This window comes from Hipposideros armiger, unplaced genomic scaffold (assembly GCF_001890085.2).
Source record: "Hipposideros armiger isolate ML-2016 unplaced genomic scaffold, ASM189008v1 scaffold_152, whole genome shotgun sequence".
Taxonomy (NCBI): Eukaryota; Metazoa; Chordata; class Mammalia; order Chiroptera; family Hipposideridae; genus Hipposideros; species Hipposideros armiger.
Window position 1 is genome coordinate 254,566 of NW_017731502.1, and position 13,481 is coordinate 268,046.

At 36.7% G+C, this 13,481-nt stretch overlaps 1 protein-coding gene and 1 pseudogene across 4 annotated transcripts in view; both read right to left on the bottom strand.

The window, feature by feature from the left end:
- The window catches only part of ATG7 (autophagy related 7), a 250,861-nt gene that overhangs the window by 123,963 nt on the left and 113,417 nt on the right, over positions 1–13,481 (bottom strand). The window lies entirely within an intron of this gene.
- On the bottom strand, positions 9,242–10,628 carry LOC109387262 (putative N-acetylated-alpha-linked acidic dipeptidase pseudogene; annotated as a pseudogene).

Consider the following 13,481-nt stretch of genomic DNA (forward strand, 5'->3'; position numbering starts at 1 on the left):
TTTATATATCAATGAATCTCAATAAAGCTATTTTTTAAAGGAGAGATTCCATGCAAACAGAACCAAAAGAGAATTAGAGAGGCTATACTAACATTAGATAAACCAGACTTCAATATTATTACTAGAGATGAAGGGCATTATATAATGACAAAAGGGCCAATATAAAAAAAATTATTATTATTATAGGTACATACATCTATCTACTAACACAGTCCCAAATACATGAATAAATGACATAACTGAAGGTAAAAATATAATTAAACAATAACAATTAGAGAATTCAATACTGCACTTTCAATAATGAATATAACTAGATAAAAAATCAGCAAGGAAATAAAAGACCTGAACAACACTATATAACAACTAAATCTAATAGGCATCTATAAAACATTTATATCCAGTAACAGCAGACTACACATTCTTCTCAAATGCATATGGAACATTCTTCAGGATATACCATGTGTTAGACCATAAAAAAGTGAAATCATACACTATATGTTCTCTGACCACAATGGGATGAAATTAGATATCAATAACAGAAATAAATTTGGGAAACTCACAAATATATTGATATTAAACAACACACTCCTAAAAGCAGTGGATGAAAGAAGAAATCACAAGGGAAATTAGAAAATACTTTGAAATGAATAAAAATGTATAAAAACAAACACAACATACCAAAACTTATGAGATTCAATGAACGCAGTGCTTAGAGGGACATTTATAACTATAAATGACTATAATAAAGAATGAATTCAAACCAATTACCTAACTTTCTACCCTAAGACAAAATCCAAACAAAAAGCACACTAAACACAAAGCAAGCAGAAGGAAGGAAATATGAAAAGTTAAGCAAAAATAAAATGTTGGTTCTTTGAAAAGATCAACAAAATTGACAAACCCTTTATACAGACCAAAAATAAAAGAACTGAATTACTAATATCAAGAATGAGAGAGGAGACATTACTATAAATCTCACCGAAATAAAAATGATTACAATACTATGAACAATTGTATGCTAATAAATTAGATAACCTAAAAATGGACAAATTTCTAGCAAGACACAAAGTGCTGACACTGACTCAAAAATAAATAGAAAATCTAAATAAACTTATGAAGAGTAAAGAGATTGAATTTGTAATAATAAATAAAAAATACTTCCCACTAAGAAAAGTCCAGGACCAGATAGCTTTGCTGGTAAATTCTACCACGTTTAAATAAGAATTAACTGATTTTTTCACAAGCTCTCCCAAAAAATAGAAAAGGAGGAAACATGTCAAACTCATTCTATGAGGCCAGTATTATCCTGATACTAGAACCAGAAAAGACATCACAAATAAACTGCAAACAAATGCCCCTTAAAAATATATGTGCAAAAATCTTCAATAAAATATTAGCAAATTGAATCCAGCAACATATAAGGATTATACATCATGACAAAGTGGGATTTATCCCTGGAAAGCAAGGTTCATTCAACATATGAGAATAAATCAATATAATACACCATGTTAATAGAATAATGGACAAAATCACATGATCATCTCAATAGACACAGAAAAAGCTGTATCAAAATCCAACACCCTTTCATGATAATAAATACTCAACAAGCTAGAAATAAAAATAATTTCCTCAACTTGCTAAAGGGCATCAATAAACATGTTTATAAGCAACATTATACTTAATGGTAAAAGGCTGAAAGCTTTCCCACTAATACCAGGAACAAGACAAGGATGCCTGCTTTTGCCACTTCCATTCAACATTGTATTGGAGGTTCTAGTCAGGGTAATAGACAACAAAATGAAATAAAAGGCATCTATCTAGATTGAATCTGAATTGGAAAGGAAGAAGTAAAACTACATTGCAGATGACAGGTTGGTGTATATAGAAAAGCCTAAATCCACAAAAAGACTCTTAGAACAAGTAAGTACAGCAAGGTTGAGGGATATAAGAGCCATATACAAATATCAATTGTATTTTTATGCACTAGCAATGAACAATTCAAAGAAGAAATTAAGAAGACAACTCCATTTATTGCAATAGCATCAAAAGAATAAAATAGCTATGAATAAATTTAACAAAATAAGTGTAATACATGTACACTGAAAACCACAAACTTTATTGAAAACAACTGAAGAACAAAATAAATACTACAAAGACAAGTTCATGGATTACAAGACTCAATACTGGTAAGATGGCAGTACTTCCTAAATTGATCTAATATTAATGCAATACCAGCTAGCTTTTAGTGCAGAGGGATAGGGGGTGAATACAGACAAGCTGACCCTAAAATTCATATGGAAATGTAAGGGGCTTCAAAATAATCTTGAAAAAGAACAAAGTTGGAGATCTCGCACTTCATGATTTCCAACTTTACAAGAAAGATACAATAATCAATACTAGATGCTACTAGCATAAGGACACACAAATCAATGAAATAGAATTGAAAGTCCAAAAACAAACCCTTACATTTTTTATAAGTGACAAGATAATTCAATGGGGGAAAGAATAATCTTTTCAACAAAAAGTGCTGTAACAACTGAATATCTACATGTAAAAGAATGAAGTTGGGCTCTTACCACATACCATATACAAAAGTTAACTGAAAATGAATTATATATCTAAATAGAAGACCTAAAATAAATACATTTTTAAAAGAAATCATAATAAATCTTTGACTTTGATTTGGACAACAGTTTCTTAGATAATATAACCATAGGAACCAAAAAAAAAATAATATAAAACTTCATCAAAATTACATCAAGAAAGTGAAAAGACAAGCCACAGAATAGGAGAAAATACTTGCAAATTACGTATCTCATAAGGGTTTGGTATCCAGTATATATATAAAGAAATCTTACTACAAATCAATAAAAAGACAACAAACCAATTTAAAAATGAGCAAAGGAACTGAATAGACATTTCACTAAAAAACAAAAAAAGATAAACAAATGACCAACAAACACAAAAAGACGCGCAACATCATTGGTCTTTAGGGAAATGCAAACGAAAACCACGATGAGCTACTATTTCACACCCAGTAGGATGGCTATAATAAAAAGAGACACTAACAAGTGTTGAGGATAAGATGGAGAATCAAAACCCTCCTATCTGCTGATGGGAATTTAAAATGATGCAGCTGTATTGTTAAGGAGACCACTGCATAGACAATGTAGAGGCCTGACAACCGCACTGTATTTCTGAAGCTGATGTTGAATAATATTGTATGTCAACTACAATTATATATACATATAGTCACGGGATGTGGAGTAGAGAGTGGGAATGAAGTCAATGGAATTGTAATAGATAAGTATGACACTGGGGGGTGGGAGGGGATGGGGGAAGGGGAGTTGTTACTTTGTGAGGGTTGAAAAGGATAACTATTGTATTGTTCTGTGCACATGAAACTAATAATAAAAAAAATTAAAAATAAATAAAATGATGCAGCTATTACAAAAAACAGTTTGGCAGTTTCCCAAAATGTTAAACATAGAGTTACCAGATAACCCAATAGGTATACACCAGATGACTCCTAGGTATACACCCCGAAGTGAAAAGATAATTACACAAAAACTTGTACACAAATATTTATAGCAACATTATTAATAGCCAAAAAAAAAACCTGGAAAACCCAAATATCCATCAATTGATAAATGGATAAAAAACGTGGTGCAACAGAATGCTATTCAGCCATAAAAAGGAATGAGGCGCAGACACATGCTCCAGTACGGATGAACCTTGAAAGCATTATGCAAAGTGAAAGAAGCCATTCACAAAAGGAGACATATGATTCCATTCACATGAGATGTCCAGAAAAGGAAAATCCCTAGAGCCAGAAAGACTAGTAGTTGCCAGGAGCCGGGGTGTGTGTGTGTGGGGTGTCGAAGGCTGTGAATGGGGAGTGACTACTAATGGGTACAGGGTTTGTTTAGGGAGCACTGAAAATATTCTGGAATTAGTGTGATGGTTGCACAAACTTGTGGATGTACTAAAAAAAGCAATGAACTGTCCACTTTAAAATGGTGAATTTTATGGTATGTGAATTATATCTTAATTGTTTTTCTAAAAGACATACAATAAGCTGTTAGTAGGAGGATCCAGTGCAGGATGTCTGTAAAGCATCTGAGTAATGGGAAACACTATCTGGATAGATGGAGGGAGGAAAAGACAGACGGACACACTTAACCCCACCCCCATCGATCTGTAGACTGCTTCTTCAACAATGTGTCATTACCAATTAGAGTTGTTTAGAGCTAAGTAAGTACCAACTCTAGTTTATCATCTTAAAAAAAAATCACCAATACTTCTGAAGATCCTTGGAAAGATAAATATATATATATATATCTTTATCATATATATACACACACACACACACACACACACACACACACACACACACACACACATAAGAAAGGGAAAGAAGAAAAAGGAAGTTCTCTTTAGGAGGTTTCACTATCTTAAAGTTTTGATGAGTGGTGGAGGATCAAAAACCTAGTTAGTGTAAACCCTTTGTAGAAAAGCTAATCTGCCAAAAAAAAAAAGAAAAGCAAATCTGCCATAAGCAACATTATCTAAATCTATAAAATAGCTCTTTTTATTTCTATCATAAAAGCAAAATAAGGTTTTCTCAAATAATCTGACTTTACGAAATTGAGCTGGTTAAAAAAAAAGTTGAACTGATTAATAAGCAGGATGTTATAATGATCAAACTATTTACAAATGGATGCTCTGACCAAGACATCTAATCTTTTTAGACATATGCTATGACAGGTCATAAATCTGAGGAGGGCTTATTTTAAATATCAGTAGAAGTCAACAAGGAGGCAAACTGGAATAATTATAGCCCAACCACTCACTACAGTCATTCAAATATTTACAGAGAGGCTGCCCTAGATTACAGGCTTCTTTGGGAAATTCAGTGTGTTTCTGTATAATGGGAACCATTCTGTATGCCCCCCAATTTTTTTTTATTGTGGTAAAATACACATAAAATTTACTATCTTCACCATTTTTAAGTGAATAGCTAAGTGGCATTAAGTATACCCACAGCATGCAACCATCACCACCATCCATCTCCAGAACCTTTTCATCTTGCAAAACTGAAACTATGCTCATTAAACACTAACTCTCCATTTCCTTCCTCCCTCCAGTCCCTGGCAACCACCATTCTACTTTCTGTCTTTATGCGTCTGACTATACTAAGTACTTTAAGTGTAGTCATACAGTATTTGTCTTTTTTGTGACTGGTTTATTTCACTTAGCATAACATCCTCAAGTTTCATCCATGTTGTAGTCAGAATTTCCTTGCTTTTGAAGACCAAATAATATTCCACTGTAGGTACAGAACACATTTTGTTTATCCATTCATCTGTTGATGGACACCTGGGTTGCTTCCATGTTTTAGCTACTGTGAATAATGCTGCTATGCACAGGGGCATACAGGGGTGCCATCTATTGTCAAGGAGACAACCAAATATCCACTATAATTCACAACGCATGCAGAACTATTTTTCCACTTGTCATATTCATTCTTTGGTCTCAAGGTTGGCTTATACATTGATATTTTGTTGGTTTGTTTTTATTTTCTGCCATTTCATCTGCATTCTCATTCATTTCTAAAACCAAGTCAGGGAAAAGAAACCAGACTACCTTAAAAGGAAGATATCCCCCCCGCCCCCACAATTAAATGCAGTAACTATAGAGGGAAAATCCTAAAAAATATGTAAGTTAAAAGCTGACATTAGGTACAAGTTATAATTCTTAAATGACTTCTTTTCATCCTTCATTATCTAAACAGAAGGAATCAGACAAGAACTATCCCTTCTTCTTAATATTCTCATCTGGACACAAACACGCGGAAATATCCTACCATATCAAAAAATATAATCTCTTGGTCACCTCTCTCTCATTATCTTTCCCCCAATGCTCTTAACAGTAAAAAAATACCCTTGAAAATTATTTCCCTCTATTTCATCATATGAGTAGGTGAGAAAGGCAGAAAGAGTATATAATTGCATCTACAAGTGCATACAAATCTCATTTAAAATGAAATTTATAGGGATGCAACTTTTCTTTCTCAGTCATCTTTTAAAACCAAAGCAAATTATATATATGTATGTATGTGTGTATGTGTGTGTGTGTGTGTGTGTGTGTGTGTGTATAGTCATATATATATGACTATAACAAACTATAGATATACTTCGAAGGATCTTGGAGGATTCCAAGACTTAAAAATATATATACTTGAAACCTTAATATAACAAAGCACAACTTTCTAAATTCATTCTTCAAAATAAGTCACAAAGCTCAAAAACTACAGAGCAGTGGTTCTCAAACTGGAGAGCTTGTTAAAACTTAGAGAACTGGACCCCACCCCCAGGGTTTCTGACTAATTAGGTCTAGGGTGGAGTCTAAGAGTTGCATTTCTAGCATTTGCATTTTCAGATTACATTTTCAAAATGCCTGTGACATCTGAACAGGAGCACATGCTCTTGAGACTCAACCCATGAAGAAGCATGTGCGTTCCCTTTAAATTAACTTTAAAAACTTCTTTTTTAGCTGTTCTTCCTAAAATAAATTACTTTGGGTGATATTACTGTTTACTTAGCAGTTTCAGTCAATCCCTTTAATAAGTTCTTTATGGTAAAAAGTTTTCAGTTCCCCTGCAAGACAGCCAGGTCTCATTAAGAAAATTATTACCCCGGGTGACTTTGGTAATGTGTGAATTTGGGTTCAGCCAGTTTCTTTTCATTTTGGAACTGAGAATTATACAAGCACATATTTTGGCAGGCAAGCTCCATTGAGAAAAATCAGGTACTTGATTATATTATTTTACACATTGTTTTCTATCTTCATCTGTATGGCCCTCGAGATCACTGCTGTGAACTAACAGCCCTTGACTGGAAAGGGCCCAGACACAGGTTTGGTTCGATTCATGGAATATTTGGGTGCAAAAATATGCTTGAATTAACACTTGAAAATCAGGTACTTTTACGTTAAAATTCAGATTTCTACCTACTCCTTAAGAAAAAACTTCAGAAGATCTGGCAACATTGTTCCCAAATTCCTGCAAGTCAGCACGCAGCCTAGTTGGGCGGAGGTTGGTGGTTGCCCTCCGGGGGGAACTTGAGCTCTATCTGGCCACAGTCTCCCTTCATTTCCCATCGTCTTCCACCTAGGCCTCTCCATGCATTTACTCACTGGCCCAACACCTGGTGTATTCGGGTGCCCAGCATAAGAGACAGCAGATAGTAGTGTCCCAATTTCAAGAAGTATATATATATATATATATATATATACATATATATATATATGTATATATATATATATATATACATATATATATACACATACATACATACATACACGCTGGCTTAAATTAGGGGTGATGTACCTAAGTGTCTTTGGATTCAGTCTCTTAAGGCTTTAGGTTGTTGAGGTGTGTGATCTACCAACAGGCCACCTCTACTCTTTGGAAATTCTTATGTTAGAAACTTTCAGGCTAGGATGAGCATGCTCAGAAAAGCAGTGTCAGGGTGAGACTCTCCTGTCTGGCAAAAACAAACAAACAAAACTATGAATGATGGCATGCCCACAAACACCTGAATGCATCATGCCTGTCTGTCCTTTGATTAACCTTTTTCCTTGTGAAAGAACACAGAAAAGTAAATGTAATACACAGCTTTAAATACTGTCGAGTGGACCTCTGTATAAGTCCTACCCAGTCAGGAACAGGGGCACACAGAGGTCCCTACGAAGCCACTCCCCATCACCACACCCTACTTGCTTCTCAGAGGGTAAACACTTGTGTGCTAAGCACTTCCTTACTCTTTCTTACACTCTTGTAATTTCCTAAATAAGAACACTAGGAGCATCTCTTAATCTAACATTTAGTCTTCGACTCCAGTTCCTACCACAGGGCTTCTGAAAACCTTGTAATTTCCTGGGTGATAGGAGTGGCTTTTGCTCTAATGTGGCAACTCTGGGCAGGCTCCTGGGTAAAAGGGCTGGTCATCGGAAAGACCACGCCAGGACTGGAAGCCATTCTCTCGAGAAGGGAGAAGGGCTGAAAGTGGAGTTAATGATCGATCATGATACATGATGAAGCCTCCATGAAAATCCTGAAAGCACAGGGTTTGAAGAGCTTCCTGGTTGGTAAACACGTGGAAATTCAGGGAGAGCGGCACATCTAAAGAGGGCATGGAAGCGGCATGCCCTTCCCCCATGCCATGCCCTATGCATCTGGCTGTTCTGAGCTATATCCTTTTATAAAAAACCAGTTATCTATAGTAAGTACAATGTTTTTCTGAGTTCTGTGAGCAGCTTTAGGAAATTAATCAAACCCAAGGAAGGAGGGGTTCATGGGAACCTCTGATTTATAGCCAGTAGGTCAGAAGCACAGGTGATAACCTGGATTTGTGATTGGCATCAGAAGTATGTGGTGGGGCAGTCTTATAGGATTGAGCCCTTAACTTATGGGATTTGATGCCAAAATTGAGTTAATTGTAGGACACCCAGCCAGTGTCACAGAGAATTGCCTGGTGTGGAGAAAGGGCTCCACACATTTGGTGAGCAGAAGTGAAATGTTTTGTGTGAGCAGTAAAAGAGGCTCACAGGAGAGAAACACAGTAGGGAAGAACTGGGTTTTTCTGTACAGAGGAAGAAAAAACCTTTTGTTTTTCCATTACAGCTTCTTTCATCAATTACTGAGAAAGATTTGTTCAAATTTTCCACTGTGATTATGGATTGCCTATTTCTCCTTGTAGTACTGTAAAATTTTGTTTTATATATTTTGCAACATGTTAGTAGATATATACAAAATAAGAATTCTATCCTCCTGGTGAATTAAAAACTATCATTGAAATGTAATAGTAATATACAGTAATGCTCTTTCCCTTAAAGTCTATTTTGTCTGATGTTAACATAATAACACCAGTTGTGTTGTGGTTAGTGTTTACTTATACATTTTTACATCTTTTTCTTTTCTTTTTTAAAACTATATACACAACTTTATTTTTTATTATTTATTTACTTTTTTTTTTTTTTTTAGCTGAGCCATCCTGCCACCTGTTGGCAGCTCAGCTTGGGCCGGGACTCGAACCGCTGTTGCTCAGAGCTCAAATTCTTGAACGAGCTCTTAACCAACTAAGCCACTGGGCCGGCCCACACAAGTTTAGTAGTACACCCATCAGGATTCTCTGAGTGATATACCATACCAAGTCAACATGGGCTCTCTAAAGAACCCTTACTTAGGTACTTCTCTCAGAATTCCTGTGGCAGCCTGCACTGTGAAGGCTGTGATACAGACCTGTCTCTTTATTTCTCCCCAGGTCTTGGAAGGATATGCTTTGCTTTTGATAATTCACAGAGCATCATAGATTCCTGTGAATGACTCCCCGAATACTTGTTATGGCTGCTTGCAGTCTAGAAGACATGCTTATAGAAGGGCCTGTCTGATAATCCTAAATGATCAGTAAACGCTTGTTCCAGAAACATCAGTTGATCATTCATAATTCTCAATAATATGGAATTGTTTGTCCAAGCCTTGGAGTCTCTCCCGGAACTTAGAATCAATTTCTGTAAAGTTTTTCGCTGCAGAAAAAAAAGTGAATCAAATGATACACCGTATGTTTTAAATTTTTGTGGATGTTTCATTGAAATACTGTAGATCTCATCAGCATACTTTCTTAAAACTAGAGCATAATCTTGACAGTCAAAAGGGGGCACTACGGAATTAGCTAGTTTGAATACCATCCCTCCTTGAACCCGGGCCGCAGCGAGGTGGTACTTAGAAGTTGGATCATAAAACTTTCCCACTAACTCATAGGTTTCATAGACACTGTGTTATAGTGTGTAACTGCTGAATTTGTTTGCTGTGCAATTTTTAGTATACCGTGCTCTGCCTGAAGCAATTGGAAGTCTTTGGAAGAATACATCAAAATCATTACCAGATCCCAACTTGCTAACCTAGATCACCAGTTTAGTTTAAAAGGATATAACTCAGGAACAGTCAGATGGAAGAGATGCACAAGGCGGGGAATGGAGAAAGGGCGCAGAATGAACACATGTATCCAGGTATACTGCTCTCCCTGAATTCCACGTGTTCGTTAATCCAGGAGCTCCACATCTTTTCATTTTCAAGCATTCGGTATCCACATATTTAAGATACATTGTTTGCATAATGCATGTAATTAAAAAAATCTAGCCCAACAATCTTTGTCTTTCAATCACAACCGTTAGTCAGCTTATGTGTAACGTAACTTCTGATGCATGTGGGTTTAAGTCTACTACCACTCCTTGTGTTTTTTATCTGTTTACATCATTCTATGTTTCTTTTTTTTCTTCCTTTAAATTTTCGCATTAGATTTTTTCCCTTTATAGTTAGAAATTATGAAATTTTTCTGTTAGTGTTTAGTCTATTCATTACAACATATATCCTTGACTTATCAAGGTCAAATGTTAACTGACACCTTTACCGTCCTCCAAGACAATGTAAGAACCTTGAATAGACTAATTCCATTCACCTCCTCCCAAATGTTATGCTATTTTTGTCCCCCAAATAAATCTCTCTATATTTAAAAAAATGCAACGTTGTATTGTCTCATACAGTCAATGTTCACACTTACCCACATATTTACTACTTTCTTTGCTTTTTATTTTTTTCTGACACTGTAATTGAAAAATTATTTTTAGGAGTGATCTGAGGCCTAGAATCATGATATCTTCCTTGAAGAAGATTTCGTTGCTTTTACCTGGAACCTCTGGGCATTAGCCAAATGGAATCATCTTAATTCGAGTAAGCCTTAAGGTTTCTGGGCCACTGAGGTCATGTGAAACCGAGATGCAGCCAATGTGAGAGTTGGTTTACTTCCAGTTACCCTCACTCCTATGTGTGTCCCTTCAGGGGATCCCAACTCAAAGTGGGAAATGGTTTACCAGGTTTCCCAGGCTTGGCAAGACCCAGACTACAATTGTTAACCTTGAAAGGACACCAAAGGTGAGCTTAGGCTCTCAACTTCCTTTTCCTGATCAGCATGTCCACCCATAAGACAAACGTGGCCCCAGTGCTAGGCTCACTCCTCTTGTCTTCACATTCTTTCCCAAACCTCAATTCAACAACATCTCACAATTTATTAATTTTTTGATGTTTAAGAAGGTTAAAAAATAATTTATCTAGCTTCTTTAGGTGGCTTTATTAAGTGAGCGGGTTTGAATCATGTCACTTACCACGAGTTAAAGTACTAATCCCCCAGCATTCGCTTATGTATGATATCCTTAGTACATGGCTTTACCTTGCTAACACCTGCCCCTAGGTATGGCAAAGTGCTACGGTATTCTTTGAAGAATCATGATCGCTCTTCTTGGTTGCAACTTGCCCTTACAGTGCAGAGGAAATATAAAGGACAAGGGTTCAAGTTACAGTTCCTATATTCACTCTCTGACTCTGGACAAAGCTTTGTCAGCAAAATTTGGTGGGAGAGATAATACCACCACACCTATCAATGAAGGATCAGATGAAGGAACATGAAAGAGCTTGAAACAGCCTACAAAACTAACAAGAATTATAATCTTTTTCCCTCATTTCTCTGCCCCGTGAACCATTCATCCATGGCTCTGACTAATTCATCATGGCTGGCCAGTGGTCACCAGACATTTCAGGTCACTCCTGAATGGCTGGCAATATTACAGAAGACACAGTATTACAGGGTCAAATGAAAGGATAGCGATTATATTATCTATAATTTATTTTAAAATACTTCAGCACACATGCTGTGTACACATACGATGCACACTGCACACTTATCCTCTCCCTCCTGGGGTAGCTAGTTAGTATTTGAGGCATCCTAATCAGGAATGCATAATCCAATGTGGTTGGCTCACATTTGAAAGACTAATTATAATTCCAACCTCCAGAGTCCAATCTAGAGTCTCAACTACAGCTCTCCTAATCTATACTAGAGGGTTCCCTAAGCAGTATAAAGAAATATTTTTTCTGATGAAAGTAAGTGTTCAAGATATATGGATTGGCTGGAAATATTGTACAGGAACCTCCAAACTTGTTTGTACATGTGGGTGATAAGAACCTGGCAAGCCGGGCAGCCTAACACTCTTTGCATGTGGCACTCTGGACCTAAGATTCTGGTCCTGGGTCTGGGCACTTAAAGGATTCCATCATCTGATACAAGTAAAAGGTTAGAAATTGTCTGTAGTGAGACTATGTCTTCATCTGTCTCTACTGAACTTTTGATGTGAGATACATATAGAAAGGATGAAGGTTGGGGCTTTTCTCAGTCTTAAGAACAGGTTTAATGACTAGCTTTTGTGCCTGCTTGCTAATAAATGTTTATATGTGTGGCAAAATTTGGTCTGAGACTTGACTTTATTGTTACAGACCCCATGGTAGCATGATAGTCTATAATCATTGGAGGCTACCAATTTCTATCCCAAAGATCTGTACTATTGGGAGCAGTAAAACTGACTCAGTTCAGTTTGTAACAATTGTGGTGCATCCAATTTCCCCAATGAAGCCTGTTGGGACATAACCTCAAAGCGGGAATATCATGCTGATTGAGTTGATGTACAAACTTGCCATCCTAGACCCTCCAAGAGAAAGATTATTTCTCTTCAATGAGAAAACCACACGAAGCTATGGAGACAGCCTTAGGGTGTGGGTTTTGCTGGGCCTGGGAGCCTGCCAAAAATACCACCATTCTGTTTCTTGGCCCCTGGAATGCAATGATACCCAATCTTCCACCCCCACAATGATTTCCCCCAAACCACCTGAACTCTGTATTCTACTCAACATAATGCCATTTATACAATATCTGTATTCAGAAGACTAGATGGGAGGCCACTTTCTCAATAAATGCAAAACAGAAACATTTGCATTTACAAAAAACAGTACTGTATTCTTGGCAGCCGTGTGTCCCTACCCTACAAATGCTTTAAAAAATATTTAAGCTTAAAGTTAACCAACATGGGAAAGTGAACTGTTTGCCATACACAATTTCTTGAGGAGAAACTTGGAAACTCTTATCTCTCATCCTGCATCTGTACTGGAGGGCATCTAGAAGTTGCTCTAGCCCACATGTTTGTCCTGATGATACAGTCTAAAAATGTGACCATAAGAAATACATTCTTCTGGGTGTCAGGATTCCTCTTTGAAAGGACAAGTTCCCTCAAGGAAAGTTAACCAATTGGTTCACCCAGGAACTTCACCATTCCGTCCTCAAAACTGCTAAAAATTAAAAGTGGAATCTTTGTTCCCCAAAATATAATACACTGAGATTCTGTAAGTGTGAGTTAATCCTGCCACACCATTGTCTGAGAGATGTTCAACATGGTAGGTAAGTGAGCTGGGAGCTGGAAATCCTGGACCTTCACGTCATTTCTCTGAGCCTCATGATGTCTCCCGCCTGATGGACTAGGAAGCCCTTTTCCTACCCTCTTCTCAGGAAGCGTGAAAGGAACACTGGGGGAAAAAA